General features: G+C 46.8%; 1 protein-coding gene across 3 annotated transcripts in view; it reads right to left on the bottom strand.

The window, feature by feature from the left end:
* GJC2 (gap junction protein gamma 2) overlaps nt 1-12909 on the bottom strand; it is a 123055-nt gene extending 110146 nt beyond the window's left edge. For 2 of the 3 annotated variants that reach the window (XM_039527627.1, XM_039527625.1), the window contains exon 1: nt 67-818. The gene's annotated coding sequence lies outside the window, so the exon portion shown is untranslated. Of the gene's footprint in view, nt 1-66; nt 819-12832 lie in introns of those variants that run through there. The other variant, XM_039527626.1, reaches the window with a different exon arrangement.
* Between the last annotated feature and the right edge of the window lie 3627 nt (nt 12910-16536).

Below are 16536 nucleotides of genomic sequence, written 5' to 3'. Positions count from 1 at the left end.
TTTTTGTCCGTACGCACAGTGCTGCAGAGCATGCACATTACGAGCCAGGCAGACACCCGTACTTACTGCTAATCTTGGCTCGACGAAGCTTCCTGTCGGGTGGACGAGGAACATCTGTGCGGGATCTTGAAGGCAGCACAGCGCATCTGTCAAGGCGATGGCAGCTCACGGCGGGGTTTGCAGCCGGTTTTACACAGATAAGTACTAGCTGCCGTTACAAAGTTGCTCCGTTCACCGGGACCATTTCAATCTGGGCGAACCCTCTTTAACCCTTGTTCTACTCATCACCGTCAGAGACTGCAGCGGTGATCCAGCTGGCAGAGATGTCACACTCACAGCAGAACTCAGCTCTCCCTGCCCTGCAGCCTTGGATAATCATCGCTCATCACACCAGGAGGTGCGACCTGGAGGGGGAAAAACATTGGACATGAGTCTGCTGGACCACTGCAAAACACGAGGGGCCAGATTCTTTTCTCCTGTCCAATGGCCTTACTCCAGAGTCACTCCAGTTTTACACCAGTTTAAGTGAGGCTTGGTCCACACTGAAGATTGGCCCCAGTGACAGCCCACAGGTGTGGCTGCACCAATGCAAGCTACAGAATAGACAGACTATATTGGATGCTGTGATTTGCACCTTCTTGAAATCGAGATGAGAAGCCCTGGCTTATATTGGCTTTGCCTGCCTACGTCAGAGCAGCCACACTAGCGGCTGAAACCCCGCCAGGTGGACAAGGCCTGAGCTCCAGATCTGGACCCATCTCTCTGAACTACGTAGGGTGACCAGATAGCAAATGTGAAAAAAAATCAGGACAGAGGGTAGGGGGGTAATAGGAGCCTATAGAAGAAAAAGACCCAAAAATTGGGACTGTCCCTATAAAATCGGGACATCTGGTCACCCTAGCGCTACGGGGCCTGCCAAAATGCTCCTCTTGTCTAACTCTGTGCTTATGTAATGCTTTGCTGCTTCGCGTACTTTACTGCTGGAGGCAAAGGCCGAAGCAGCCAGACATATACAGGACGTACCCCCGGCTCCGGTTTGGCAGGCAGAGTGGGCATGAATTGATCTGTAAGCAGGGGCTGAATGAATGCTTCCCTGACAGCTAGCTGGGAGGGGGGGAAGAGACCCTGGGTGTGTTTATGTAAATACAGTTTGCTCCTGTTTTGCTTAGATTTGCTAGATATTCAACTGATGGAGCGGTGTTTTCCTCATTGTAATCAACTTGGCTGGTGTTGGGTCACAAATTAGGGGGGTAGTGAAATTGTTTGTAATTACTGTGGGAATACAGAAAAGAAGGACTGTCCCAAAGGAGGGAGTCACTTTCAGTGTAAAGAACCTTGGTAGAACAAGAGCTCGAATGTCCAAGCCCTTTGAAAACAAAACGGGTGGGGGCAGGAATACCAGCCAGGAGATAGGCTACTTTAACCTGTTCCCCCAAACTGTTCAAAGAATAGAGCTACATAGGCTCACTAGGAACCTCTTTGTTATGTAACATGCCCAGTCAGAGCTGAAACCAGTTGTGGTGAGACTCTGTTTCTGCCCAGAGTGGAAATCATAGAGCTGAAATCACTGGGGGCAAGATTGTGCTTCTGCCCAACCTGCACAGAGCTAAAATCACTAAGAGACTGCAAGCAGGCAGCCAGTGAGGAGTGGCCAGCAGACCCCCCCACACCTTTACCCCCCACCTTTTCAGAGGGGTAGCCATGGGCTAAAACCCACTTCATCAGATGCATGGAGTGGAAGATACAGTAGCAGGAATATGTATATAGTACATGAAAAGATGGGAGTTGCCTTACCAAGTGAGGGGGTCAGTGCTAACGAGACAATTCAATTAACAGGAGAATCCCAAGGGAGGAAAAATCACTTTTGTAGTGGTAACGAGGGTGGCCCATTTCAACCAGGGTCTGCACTGACCAAGGACAGCAAGTGTGAGTGGGGAGCAGAGAAGGGGTGGGCATGTGAAGGGGACTTTTGGGTTGCTGAACTTAAGAACTTGAGGGGGAAAAGGCACAGCCCAACCTACTTGGGGTGAGTCTTTTACTCATGGTTTATGTTTATGAACCGTGTTTTCCCAAATTAATGCCAAGTTACTTCCCTCCTTTTATTAAAAGTTTCTTTCTACACTCAGACTCTGTGCTGGCGAGTGGGGCAGTGTTCCTCTCAGAGGCGCCCAGGGGTGATGTGTAAATTTCCCAGGTTACTGGGTGGGGGCTCGAGCCAGTTCTGTGTTGGATCGATGGAAAGGAGCCCCTAGATATTGAACCCGGCCCTGGTTGCTGCTGGTTCTGCCTGGCAGAAGGGTGACGGATCACGTACTATGGGCCGGTGAGGTGGGAGGAGGAAATCATTCGTCGCACTGTGCATAAGGTCAAAGCCGAGTCTGCGAGAGGGGAGCGATCTAAGCCGGCTCCTGCGTTCTCCATCGAACTCTACCACATTCTCATGCCCAGCCAGCCTTTGAAACGCACTGCAGGGACGCAGCCCTTGTGGTTACAGAGAGCTGCCTTCTCACACTGGCAGAGGGACACCAGTCGGCATCCCGGCCAAGCCGGGAAACACCCTGGTGGGAGGCACAGTCCAGTGCTCTGAATACAGGGTAACTCCTGCCCTTTCTAGAGCTCTTAGACCAGTCCTGTTCCTTTCCAGCCTCACAGCCACACCTCTCAAACAGGCCCACACGAGAGCCCCCCTCAACCACCACAACAGCCTCCTCTCCGGCCTCCCAACGCACACACAGACGTTGCCTCCCTTCAACCCATACCAAATACAGCCACTAAGGTCATCTCCCCAGCTCCTTCCCCACTTCCAGTCCCTCCACTGGCTCCCCATCCGTTAGCCCAGCAAATTTAAGCTTCTGGTCACCCCACCCTTACAGGTCTGTCCATCCCTTATCCTTTAACCACAAGCCCACACCGCCTCTGAGCCATATCCCCTAACGCTCCACCCCCTGCACCACCCGCATTCTCACCTTTGTCAACTCGCTTGTCATCTTCTCCCACAACTGCCTCTGCAGTCTCCTGTGCACGGTACAAGCTTACCGTGCTCAGGCACAGAGCCTGTACCCTGCCCACACACCATACCCTCTTCCAGGCCCATTTGTCCTGTGCTGCCTCCAGCGAACCTAACTTTTAAAATAACCATCTCGCTTCTCCTTCCCGTACCCTCTGCCTTATACCATGAGCCCTTCAAGGTGGGACTCTCCCTGCTTCGCTGTCTGGAAAGCACTACCACACTGTGTGAACTCACTCACAAAGAGTAACAACATTTCCTATTGGTACAACACTAGCACCTCGGGGACCCAGCTCAAATCAGAGCCCCTTGGTGCCAGGTGCTGTCCAGACACAATAAGAGAGCTCCTGTCTCAAGTGCTTTTCATCTGTAGGGCCCCAAGTGCTTTACAGAGGTGAGGATCATCATTAGAGCTGGTTGGAAAAAAAAATGTCTGTTATAGTTCAGGGAAATTATTTTAAGAATTGTTTTACCAGATTTCCCCAGGATACGTTTTCCAGTTTTTAACAGAAACTGAAACCTAAACATTTTTTGTTTTTTGAAAACTATTTTTGGTAAAAAAATAAATAAATGAATACAGTTTGGTTTTCAATAAAATACATCGGTCAAATTTTTCCCATTTTTTTCAAAAATAAACTAAAGTGAAAAACATTCCAAGGCAATTTTGGTTTAGGTTGAAAATCCATTTTTTGTCAGAAAAGTTTCAGGTAGCGCTATTCAATTATTCCCATTATACGGGGGAACAAGAAAGCAGGGTCAAATGACCCCCTCACTGGCCTTGGCTGAGACCTAATCTCTCTGAACCTGATTCTCTGTTTCTCCATGCCTGCACTTGGCACAGATATCACGCTCGGGACAGCCATGGACCTACCCAAAAGGCAGCCTTGGGGCTGCTCTAGCTTATGCTCCAGTTGCAATGGCTTTCTAGGGATTGTTTACCACTTTACGCTAGACAGGAAAAGATTTTGCTTCCACATGTCCCTTCTCTTCCCCAACTCAGTCCCTTCACCAGGGGAACTGGGAGAGAGGCCAGACTAGTGTAGATCTGTTCCGGGAGCCCTACACCAACAGATGGAGCAATAGGTATTACCTGGGAGCCTCTTCCCCGCCTTTATGGCCTCATTACAATGACAGAGCAAAGAGACAGAGTACAAGGGAGAATCGGGTCCTCAGTCTCAGTTACCCAGTCTGTACAATGGGTTTATCAGCCCCCATTAGGCCCCAAGGGACACAGGCTGAGGGTATCCTCCTTTCACTAATCTCCCTGGACCTCATAGAAAGGGGCAGGAGGATCAGCCATTTCCATGGCACTGCAGCCTGCCATGCTCAGATTAAGGACATTTTAAATACCCCTCTTTACACGCCCCAAAGGTCTGTGCAGCAGATTTAAATGACCTGTAGATCACTCCAGTAGTTAAGAGGACTCTGTCAGGTCACCCTCCCTCCGTTTGTTTGGCCTATTTGTCCTAGATGCATAGATTCCAAGGCCAGAAGGGTCCATTGTGATCATCTAGTCCAGTGGTTTTCAAACTTTTTAGGCTGCCTACCTCTTTCCAAATAATGTAGCCCGCCTCGTACCCCTGTATGAGATAGGGTCATACTATACCTATGATTAGATTATCAAGTCTTACTAAATAAAGTGCGTTGTCCACCATTACAGGATTTTTCTCGTGTACCCCGTGACGAGAGCTTGCCTACCACTAGGGAGCCGTGTACCCCAGTTTGAAAACAACCGATCTAGTCTGACCTCCTGTCTAGCACAGGCCAGAGAACTTCCCCCAAAGTAATTGCCAAAGCAGCTCTTTTAGAAAAACATCCTATCTTGATTTTCAAATGACCAGCGATGCAGAATCCACCACGACACTTGGTAAATTGTTCCTCTGGTTAATTACCCTCACTGTTAAAAATTTACGCCTTATTTCCGGTGTGAACATGTTTAGCTTCCTCTTCCAGCCATTGGCTCACATTAGACCTTTCTCTGCTAGATGGAAGAGCCCGGTACTAAATATTTGTTCCCCACGTATATACTTATAGACTGTAATCGAGTCGCCCCTTAACTTTCTATTTGTTACGCTACAGCATCCAGAGCAAGGAGAGGCAGTGCTTAGGTACAGACTGTTATTGGGGTTAAGTCTCCCTCACTATTTCTACCCTATGAATCGACATTTAAAAGTTTGAGTTAAACCTGGACCCCTTCCTTGTCCCCAAAACGTCCCCATGCGACTGCTCATCAGTTTAACCTGGGGTCTTCGTTGCCCATATGGTGCCACTGGCTCTTCGCCAGCCTGTAAATTAAAGGCCTCCAGCTAGCAGCCCATCACCCTAACGACACAGACAGTTCCACTTCAGCACCATCTGCCTTTGCTGGAGGACCCAAGCTTTACGCTCAAGCAGCTTCCTTGGTGCTGTGCCTGCTACTGTCACCCACATTAACACAGAGTGGCTCTGTCCCCCTCTGCTGCGACACCCTACCAGGGCACCGCTCCCTGCTCTGTGCAAACAGCCCTCTCGGTAAATTAGAGCTCATCCTAAACGCAGCAACATGATGGAATCCACACTGAAGATGCAACATGAAGATGAGCATCAGTTCACTCAGGTTAGGCACAGATTTTCTTCCTTTCCTTCTCCTCTGTCCTTCCCCAGCTCAATAGAAAAATGACAGCTTCTGCCTCAAGGTTACCAGCTTTCATACAACATATCCTGCCCCCCTCCAGCCCTGCTCCAAATCACCTTTGAATTGCTACTGAATTATTCCACCCATTTTAAAAAAACTTTAATTAAAGACACACTCAAATCAGAGAGCCTATTTTTAGAATAATGGCCTGGGACCAGCTCTGCCACAGAGACATGCTGTGTGACTTTAAACACCAGACTTAACCTCTCTGTGCCTCAGTTTACCCATCTGTGGGCAGTCATACTAACACATCTCAGAGGGATGCTATGCACGTAGATGTATGTCCATAGTGTGTTTTAAAGTTTTCTGGTGAAAAATGCTTATTAGATTAGATTGTGTTGCTTCTTCAGTTCCCACATCCCATGTCGCACAGAAGCCAAACAGAAACAGTATTTGCAGTAATACTGCTCCCTGCTTTTGCATGTCTTTCACATTAATTTCCAGCACAACATACACAGTCCATAGACTATCTACACAGAATGCAAAACCTTGAGAGACACATGCATTCTCTCCTCTGCCTCCCACACACGGAGACACCCTATGCCCAGACATTACATTGTCACACGCATGCTGCACAAACCTCAGACTGCTCTTCCAGTACGTAGACACACACACACACGAAATTGACCCACATACACCGCACAGAAGCTACACACAGATATTATGCATGCACACAAACCCCAACAGATACCTACACCTCGCACTCATGTGCTCAAACACAGACACACACAGACAAGCCACACCACATACTGCACACTCACGGACTGCTCTTCAGAGTCACATATACCACTGAGACCGTTCTGGGGCAGAAACTGCCTCCCACACTCACCAAGCCAGATCCACTGTACATCAGGCAAAGCTGCCCACAGCTACTCACCCCTCATGGCCCGTTCCTTTTGCTACCAGCCGTGATGGACCGTCCTCTGCTCAGACAGCATCACAAAAGGCCACACACACTCACAAAACCGTGGAAGGGACCGAAAAGAATCCCACCTAGCCGCACGACTGTATTTTCCTGGTTCTTCACAGGAGAGGAACAAGTCATGGGTCAAAGCTGGTGCCTGACAGGAGCAAAGCACACAGCTACGGCTACTGTATAAGGACTGCAACAGTAAGGAGCTCAGAGAAGAGGAGGGTTTGTTCAGGCTTTTCACTCTGTGCAGAGTTCCTCGGCTTACCCAGCCCCGGGCTCCAGCCATGCACTCACTAATACATCCCAGACGTCAGGGGCAGGGGGTGGGCCCTGCCTGTTCTCTCTGGCTGAGCAAAAACGCAGAGATGCTGCTGGGTGAGTGCACAGGACACACATCTCAGGCGGGCTCGAGGGTCTGCTTTATGTTACCGGACTTGTTTTGGCAGGAGGCTGCCCAAATATATGTGAAACAAGGAGACAACCCAACATGCTTAAGCACTGGATTTACCCCCAGAAACACCAGCCTAAAAGCATGTGCATTTTTCCTTCCCAAATTCTCTACATGTCTGACCCCTGAGCCTATAAATGCTTATATCAGCACAGCTATTTGGAGGTTATTTTTTCCTGAGCAGAGAAGATGCATTAACAGACCCCATAGACAAGGGCCCACCAACTTGAAGCAACCCTGCCATAACAGATGCAAAATCTGCAGACGTATCTCCACTGCTATGATGATCAATACCCCCCACAACACACCTTTCAAGATCCAAGGGTCCTACGTACACCTATTGCAATGTGTGGGCTACCGCATCCAGTGTGCTAAATGTCCCAGTAACAACTATGTGGGTGAAATGAAGCAACCACTATGCTCTCTAATGAGCTCACATCGAAAAATGATAAAAGAGAAAAACACCCATGAGTGAACACTTTTCACAGAGTCCTGTGGCACCTTATAGACCAACACATCTGTTAGTCTATAAGGTGCCACAGGACTCTCTGTTGCTTTTTACAGATCTAGACTAACACGGCTACCCCTCTGATACTTTTCACAAAGCGATGACTCCACGTCTGACCTCTCAGTCCTTGTAGGAAACCTGCACAACTCCTTCAGAAGATGAGCCTGAAAGCTAAATTTGTAACTTAGCTAGTCACTAAAAATCATGCACTCAATAAAGACACTGGATTTATGGCACATAACAAGAGTCTATCACCCACTAATTCTCCTTTGACCTAGGACTGCAGAGGTGTTACCTGCCCACTTTACCTTGAATGATCTCTTAGAATCACAGAATCTTAGGGTTAGAAGGGACCACAAGGGTCATCTAGTCTAGCCCCCCCCCCTTGCAACATGTTAACTCCTTATGATAACCAATTTGTTCCACCTTCCATTTTGCTGTGACACTGAGAACCTTCCCCAACCCTGAAGAAGTGCTCTGAGTAAGCTCAAAAGCTTGTCTCTCACCAACAGAAGATGGTCCTGTAAAAGATATTACCTCACCCACCTTGTCTCTCTAAAGGACCTTTTAAAACAGTTTATTCTGAAAATAAGGAAGAACGGTTCAAGCATATCCAGTGATTCAAGCCTTTCTGGAAGACAATCCTGTAAAGCTGAATAGAGATTAAACCGATGGAGTTCTAGAGAAATTATCCTAATAGATAGAGAAAACGTGCCTATTGAATTTGTAAAGCCAACCTAGGAAATTGAATAGAGAATTACATCCTTGTTGCTGAATTACGTAGGTAATATTGGCTTTCTTTCCATATGATGCTGCCCTAAGGAAATGGCTAGTTGCTATGTTCTGCATTTGGCAGGTGTCAGTGTGGTTTATTTGGGATAAGGCAGTAATATCACCTATGCTGCACAATGTAATAATGTTTCTTACTGTTAGTTTTTTCATATCACTTTGTATCAAAAGGAAAAACCAGTTGTGCAATATCATTCCCATCTTACCTTTCAGAGTTTACCTACGGCAGGTCTACACTGCAGGGGGTAAGTCGAGCCAAGTTACACCACTCCAGTTATGTGAACAATGTAGCTGGAGTTAACGTAGCTTAGGTCAACTTACTGCGGGTGTCTACACCACGCTGGGTTGACGGAAGAAACTCTCCCATCAACTTACCTTACGTTTCTCCTTCCGGTGGAATACCGGAGTCAATGTGAGAGCGATCTGTGGTCGAATTAGCGGGTCTTCACCCCTGGTGCATCGATTGCCGCAGCGTCGATCCCAATAAGTGTAGCCATACCCTTACATAGCACCACTTGCATAGACCGTGTCATCATATTTTCACTTTCAATTTGCCTTGCTGATAATCTCTTCAAAAGTTTTGCAGACATGCTTGAGTATATTTGCATAGCTACATATATTATTTTAAATGGAAAAAAATATGTTGAGGCAATGCTAGTTTTCAAATTTAGAAGTCAGGAAATGCAACAGCTAATGTTTTCATAACCATACTTCACTCACATTGTACGTGTAGTATTTCAGAGGACTAGTTAGGGTGTACAACACATCTTAACATAACATTATTGCAATATTTTAATTAAAATTTACCAAGTGATCCACAAAGTCTATGTATTCCCACCATGACATTAAATATAATTGGGGAAAAGTGATATTCACTGATTAAAACAAAACCAAAACCACACTTTTCCTAGATAAGTGTTTATGTAAATATTGGCTATGCTGCTTTAGATCTATAGATAGGGCCCTACCAAATTCATGGCCCATTTTTGTAAATTTCACGTCCATAGCATTTAAAAAATCTTAAATTTCACAGTTTCAGATATTTAAACCTTAATTTTCACAGTTTTGTAACAAAACATGAATATGTATTTGGAAACAGCAAAATACAAACATGTAAAGCCCTTAAGATGCAACGTTTCTCCAGCAGGGGGTCCTGACCCAAAAGAGGGTTGCAGGGCTATTGTAAGGAGGTCATGGTATTGTCACTCTCCCTTCTGCGCTGCCTTCAGAGTTGAGCAGCTGGAGAGCAGTGGCTGCTGGCCGAGTGCCCAGCTCTAAAGGCAGCACTGCTGCCAGCAGCAGCAGCAGCAGCAGCACAGAAGTAAAGGTGGAAATACCATGACCCCCTACAATAGCCTTGAGACATTCTTTTGGGTTGGGAGCCCCAGTTTGAGAAATGCTGTGTACTTTTGCATCCTTTTAACCTTAAAATACATAAAAGACCAGATTTCACAGGGGAGACCAGATTTCACGGTCCGTGATGCGTTTTTCATGGCCATGAATTTGGTAGAGTCCTATCTATAGAGTATTAAGTGCAATGTGGCTCAGCTAAGCCAAGCTAATAATGTCATGAGCATGTTTCCTCCGCAAATGTTAGTAACTATGACATTGAAAACAATTATACCGAAGACTCAATGGGCCTATGAAGACAAGTTGTTGCAACAGATTTGGAGATGAAATTCTATCAAGTCCAGCCCCAGGTGGGAAGGTGAGAGATTTTTAGTCCTGCCTTAATTGCAAACCTTACAAAATCTTAACTAATCTTACCGAGGTCTCCAAATTATTATTATTACTTATTTGTATTACCATAGTAACTAGGAGCCTTAGTCAAGGACCCGACCCCCCCCACACACACACACTGCGCTAGGCACTGTACAAACGCAGAACAAAAAGCAGGGTCTCTGCCCCACAGAGAGTTTACAATAATGGCGTTATTATACTACCAGTATTATTTTCTATCCTATTCTTTATACAGCCCCATAGTTGTTTGCTTTCTTAACCACTGCTGCACCTTGAGCAAAGGTTAAGCAGAGTGGGATCCTGGTCTATGACTGGCAAATCTGCATACTATGGCGATACAAATAATAAATTAATTAATAAATACTAATAGAGCCCTCCACAGTGATGCCACGGCAAAGATCTTATTCCCTGATTTGGTTGCAGTTCATTCTGAACCCAATTCCATGGAGCCGTTCAAGCTGTTCTTTCCACTAGGTATTCCCAAGGCATTTGTCGACTCAATTGCTAGCCACTCTCCTAGTTTTGTTAAATCCTTCACAGCCATCTCTGGTCTAAATAACGTTGGGTACATTTGCAATATTTGCCACCTCGCTGTTGACCTTCTCCTTTCCAGCTCGTTAATAAACCAAACGCCAGAACTCTTATGGATCCTCATGGCTGTTAACCTCTTGCCATGCTGAGGATGGACCGTTTGTTTCCACTCTTTGTTTTCAGTCTCTCATAGACAGGAAGGATTGCCCAGTGTTTAAGGCACTAGGGTTAGAGAACCAAGATTCCCCGCTCTGTCATAGGCTTCCTCTGACCTGGGGCAGATCACTTGGGCCTGGTCTACACTACAAAATTAGGTCGATAAGTACTTTAAATCAGTGGTTCTCAACGCATATCCCTGGAGGTACGCAGAGGTCTTCCAGGAGGTACATCAACTCATCTAAATATTTGCCTAGTTTTACAACAGGCTACATAAAAAGCACTAGCAAAGTCAATACAAACGAAAATATCATACAGACAATGACATGAGCCATGTTCTCACTCTTCTTCCACAGAGCCCAGGAGAAGCCGTTCCGACCTCACTTAAATAAGAAACAAAATGATGCAGCAATCAAGAGCATGAGGGGGATGGAAGAAAGAGAGCTGAGAGAAGGATGCCTTACACCATCTCATAGATCTTCTCCAGAGCTCGCTCTGACTGGTTCCCGGCTCATTGTATCCCTCCTTCGTGGGAGCAGTTTACATCAGTGCACTGAGATGTGAAATTAAGACACAAGCTGAGCTTTACGGAACCCATCGGCATTGCCTGGGTATTCGCACCACATTGACGAAGGACCCAAAGTGCTGCTCTGCCAGCTGCCTGTGCAGACATGCACGCTAAGCGTTCCTGGCATCTCTCCACAAGTCTCATGCAGAGCTTTTCAAAAGCAGCTGGATGGCGTTGCTTGTCAGCACCATCCTTGGGGGAGGAATAGACCCTTCCTCTAAAGGGGCTTCTTCATCAGCAGTTAAGGCAGCTGAAGCTGCTCTGGAGGAGAGCTTCAAAACCTGCATTCCCTGTACCTGTACAAATGTTCAAAGAATCATTTTGTATTCTTCATACAGGCCATGTATCTAAGTCTTTGGGAATTAATGTGCAAGGATTTAGCCATTGATGTTAATAGGAGTCGCATGGAACAATTCCAGCATGCTACACTGAAGACACAATGACTATTTTCACGTACAACTGACCCTTTCACCACTGGGCCCTGCTGCCAATACTGGGCCTGGGCAATAGAACACGGTGGGGGCTCTCGGAAGTATCACCACTCCACTGGGATGTACCATTCCAAAGGGGACATGCGGTGTGCTCGATGTTGCCCTCTAGGGGTCAGTGAAGAGAAGATAAGGGACATCTCTCTGCGGCTAGCCGGAGCAGGTCTCCTTTAGCACAAATACCAGAAGCCTGAGGTTTTGGAGCCAAAGGACCAAGGTTCTCCTCCCAGCTCACTCAGCTACGTCCCTCTCTGTGATTTACATGGTATAATTGTGTCTGTAGCACATGGATCTGGCACTGTACTGGGGACAGGGCTAGTGGGCTGTGTTGCCGGATGAGTACGCAGGGAGCACTAGAGGTGCACTTTGGCCCATGCACAAAGTACTTCAGGCACCAGGGAAGCTATTAATTAGCAAAGCAGAATGAGGCTATTTTAAATTCTGGTTTAAAAAAAAAATCAAAATCACAGTTGCAAGGAAAGTTATTCATTAGAACCCTGCGTGTCTTTACAGCAGAGGCCAGGAGGAAAGTTACATGAGCCCCCAGGCTTCCCCCCCCACACACACACATAAACTAACATTCTTGTTTACAGTTGATTCCTCAAATGCTCTCCAAGCGCTGCCACCCTCAGCAGGGAGCCTGCTCGCTACCCCAGCCAAACAACTTGCTTTTCACCTCCTGGCCTCCCATCTGCATCACAAGAGTTCCAGAACTCCAGCAGGGCTCTTTTAAAGGAGGACTGAGTGTTAACTTAGCCTGTACTCGGGGCGGGCTATGTGTCTCGAGGTAAGAGACCACTCTCCTCGAGGAGCAGGGAGCAGAATCCTGCTTCTAGGGGCTATCTAGGACACAGCAACGTAGGTCAGAATCAGAAGGGAGAAACCGCCCTGGTGGAAAGAGACCACTCTGTGCAGGGCTCATTTTCCACCCCATTTAGAACTGCCAGACCGTCTAGACATCAGAGTCGTGTAAGGAGCAGATGGGGCTGGGCTCTGTTGTTTACACTCACAGGTCGAGCCGCCCAACTGTCTCACCAGCTGGAAACGTGGATGAAGAGCTGGAGCTTGTTAGAAGCAGCAGGCCGCGGGGAATGGGGGTGGTTCTGCGGAGCCCACTGCTCTGCTTTGGAAAAGCCTGGGAACTGACAAGAACAGGGAACGCTGGCTGGATAAAGAGACTCCCTCTTTATCTGGGGGAGCTGTTCAGGGAAAACGGACTGACATGCAGGACTTGCGGGGGTGTCTGAAGCCGCTAGGCTACCATCAGAGGGCGGTAAGCCATTAGGTAGAACAGACTGTTTGTTGTTTTAAAATCCTTTTCCTCTTACGCTTTGTTCCTATGATTAAAACAAACACTTCGGTTTGAGAAAGGCCATTTGGTCGCTATATTCAGCGACTTGCTGGGTAAGCACTGTGACACACCGTCTGCTGTAGCCCAGGCCTCAGCTAAGGGTAGGAGAATTGTGAAATTCCACCCTGGGCCAGAGAAAGGCACGAGTCCTGAGCGGGCGCACTCAGAGACACCGCAAAGGGGACAGAGGTGCAACTCGCCCTGAAACCGTGAAATTCAGATTCCGGTTCAGCGTTAGGGAGTATCGGTTTCGGCCTGGACCGATCTTTAGGGTTAAGTGATGCATTTAGGAACAGAGGATGGGCCAGACTGGATCATCAAACCCAAGTCCTTAGCTTTCAGCAATATTTTGTACAGGATGGGTAAGGGACCAGTGAAATACCACATCCCCCCACCCCTTTTTATTTTATTTTTTTTTAAATAATCAAGCTAGATATGGAGAAGAAATTCCTTCCTGGCCCTGGTAGACACACCAGTCAGCACAAGATCCAATGGTCTTATTTTAACATGCATCTTGTTACATGAATCTTGTTATGGACCATACGTGTCTCCAGCCCATTGCACGTGTACAGCCAGAGTAACTACTGCCATCTGCAGCTGTGAATTCCACACAGTCACTACATATTGGCTTGGATCCCACGGCTGAGTTCATTTCCTCCTGCGTTCCATCCCACTCCCTAGACTCTGCAGAAGCTCTTCTCCTCTTCCTCCTCATGACTTTGTGCCTGGATCAGACTCCCTGTTAGCATTCCCCAAGTTCTCTGCCTCTCCTCCTCCTGATCAGTGCTGGATACTGGCCGTATGCTGCATCTCTGGCTGTAGCACTCAACCAAACACCAAAGGGCTAGATTCCGCCAGCCTTTCTCCAGTTGCATAGCGCTTCACTGCACAAGTAGCGCTCTTGAGTTCAATGAAGCTACATGCAGAGAAGGTACAAGTCGGCATCGGTAACGTTAGCCGAATCTGGCCCCAAATAAGCAGGATGGGTATCCAGCCAAAGCGGAATTAGGCCCCAGTTCAGCAAAGCTCTTAAGCACGGGCTTCACTCTGAACAGGTGAGTAGCCCACTGAAGTCAATGGGATGACCCGCACGCTCATGTACCCACCGGAGAGAATGTTTTAGGGGTGTCCCGCACCCGATCTGCGGAGGATTTGAACACGCTTCAGGTTCTTTAGCTCAAGCTTTACCAGCTCATGCTTTTAGCTCTGGAGGTCCCCAGTTCAATTCTGGTGTGATGGCTTAGATGGCAGCCCTCTCACTGACACATTCTCACGTGCTGAAGTGCTCTGCTGGACCGGGCTCCACCATGGACATGACACATTGAATTCACGTGATAGAATTACAGAATATGGCTACCCTGCAATCAGAGGTGTGACTGCAGAATGTGCAGACCTACTTGAGCAAGCTACCTTGAATAGCAGCAGCAAGGCTGTGGTAACACAGGCAAGTACACACCCAGGGTCCTGGGCGGACGTTGTACAGCCCCTGCTGCTGCAGCTGCACCGCCGTTGTTATTCAAGCTGGCTAGATCAGAGCTAGCTGGGGTATGTCTTCTCCCATGTGGTACAACAGCTGACTGCAGTGCCGACAAGCCCACAGCAAAACTCACTGAACATCTAGAGGCAGAATACCCTTTTGAGAACCAAATAACGCTTCTCATTTGAGCTGCACTTTAATACAGTCTCTGACAGGGAATCTCTACCATAGAATACCTAGTTCTGAAGCATTGTTTTGACGTTGTGACCATAAGAACAAAGACGTGTATACATACTATGAGGGTAGATGCTTTAGAAATGGTTGTCTGTAGCTATGCAGACATAAGGTTAAATAATAATGACTCTTACCAAAGAATCCTGGGGTCACCATAAACAGCAAGTTTTTGTCCTAGGGAATGATTCCACTGTGCTCCTGCAGTTAAATGCCAGTAGCCAAGCACGGTCTACTGTGCTGATTATCACACAGCTGGGTGCTTTCTTGCAGCTTGGTACTAAAAAAAAAGTAATAATAATAATCATTGTACTGGAAAGGACTGTGAAAGCTTTGTGCAAGATGGGCCATTTGCTTCTAAATTCCTACTGCAGGCCTGGATGGAACCACAGCGCTGCACTGAGAGCAGTTTTTAAAAACCCCGATGGAATTTTTGTGATCAAAATCTGAACACATTCCAGCCCAAGGAGTAGGACAGAAAAATACAGCCCACTATTTTTGCATATATATAATGTATTCCAAAAGGTTTATCTAGCTCAGTATTGTCCAGCTTCCATCCCTGTAGTATCTAAGCTTCTAATAAATACAAGCAGACCAGGTTCATTCACTTCTCTCTGTACTAGCAGGGTAAAGCACATTATGTACATAAGCAAGACAGAACTGACATTAAGCACAAAGACATGGTGTTGATGTACCTGACTGCTGATTCTACATGAATATTGCTACTGGGTGAGTTGCTTTATGGTACCTGAAGGTCAAGAGTAAACTGAAGAAAGAAATGGAGACCAGGGCGAAAAACAGAGGAGAAGAGGAGAAAATAGATAAGAAAATGGATAAATAAATAAATAATAACTTGACACATGAAAGCTCTGGCTGAAGCCAAGGCTGTGGTGAAGTACCTTTCTTAAGTGCATGCTTCACTATCTCACTGAACCGAGGCCTGAGCTGATGTTCATAGTAAAGGAAAGCCACAGGTTGAATTTTTCTTTACAAAACGTGCAATCAGCATCACGTGGCTTCCCCCTTAGAAATGGATCTGCTGGATTCATGGGAATACATTGTTCTGGTCTTAAACGTAATGGGTAAATTCCATCTTCACTCACACTGCTGTGCAAATCCACGGAAGTCCCCGGGCTTAGAGAAGCTCTGAGGAGAGAGAATTTGTCCCAAAGATTTTCCAAAGGTCCTAGGCTTTTTACAAGGTGAGACGCTGAATGAGCAACCTTTGCAGACAATACCATTTTGTTTTACGTCCAGTGTAGTGAACTAACGATAGACCAACTGTAGTCAGACCTGATCACTTTTAGGTCTATTCATTGTTTTATTTAGATTGTAGAGTGCTGGGAAAGCGGCCAAGCTGTGGCTTATGTTATTGTATCCTCCTGATACACCACTGGTGTTCAGACTCTGTGGTAACAGGAGTCTCACACATAGCTAGCTACATACAATTAGTAGTTTCTGTACTATGGTGCCATGCACTGCCAAGAGGAAAAAAATGCATTGTTTACACAATTGACATTTCCCAGTTATATTATTTTTCCCCACTATTTTACGCTGATAGAGTAGCTAAAGGACTGAAGTGCCCCACAAACTATGTACAGACACCATCACTGAAAATGCAACTGCTTCTGGGGTAGGGAACAGTTGCACAGGCA

Source organism: Mauremys reevesii, linkage group 2, assembly GCF_016161935.1.
Source record: "Mauremys reevesii isolate NIE-2019 linkage group 2, ASM1616193v1, whole genome shotgun sequence".
NCBI lineage: Eukaryota > Metazoa > Chordata > Testudines > Geoemydidae > Mauremys > Mauremys reevesii.
This window is presented reverse-complemented; position numbering and strand designations above follow the sequence as displayed.